The sequence below is a fragment of the Penaeus monodon genome, chromosome 24 (genome assembly GCF_015228065.2).
Source record: "Penaeus monodon isolate SGIC_2016 chromosome 24, NSTDA_Pmon_1, whole genome shotgun sequence".
Classification (NCBI taxonomy): Eukaryota; Metazoa; Arthropoda; class Malacostraca; order Decapoda; family Penaeidae; genus Penaeus; species Penaeus monodon.
This window is the reverse complement of record NC_051409.1, coordinates 6626117-6626417: the sequence shown is the minus strand read 5'-3', so window position 1 is coordinate 6626417 and position 301 is coordinate 6626117. Positions and strand designations below refer to the sequence as shown.

General features: G+C 38.5%; 1 long non-coding RNA gene across 1 annotated transcript in view; it reads left to right on the top strand.

Annotated features, from left to right (window-relative positions):
- Positions 1–301, top strand: part of LOC119588524 — a 1406-nt gene that overhangs the window by 893 nt on the left and 212 nt on the right. The gene's annotated exons all lie outside the window — the stretch shown is intronic.

Genomic DNA, 301 nt, shown 5'->3' with positions numbered 1-301 from the left:
CGTCGTTGTCTCTGCCTCTCTTTCTTTTTCTCTCGCATACGTTTCTTATAAATAGTTATTTCCCACTTCACATTTTCATTATTCAATCTGAACACTTATTGCACTGACTTCATGTGTATTTGCAAGAAACGAAATGCGGACGAAATGACAAAGAAAACAAAACTGCCTTTTCACTCACTCTAAGCCACATCAAGCAATCCAATCGGCTTCATCACCTGATGAGGAGTCAAGTACAACTCAAAATCTCACCATCAATTTGAATTTTGGATTCCTTCATTTCAACTCTGTGCACTCGTTCTCC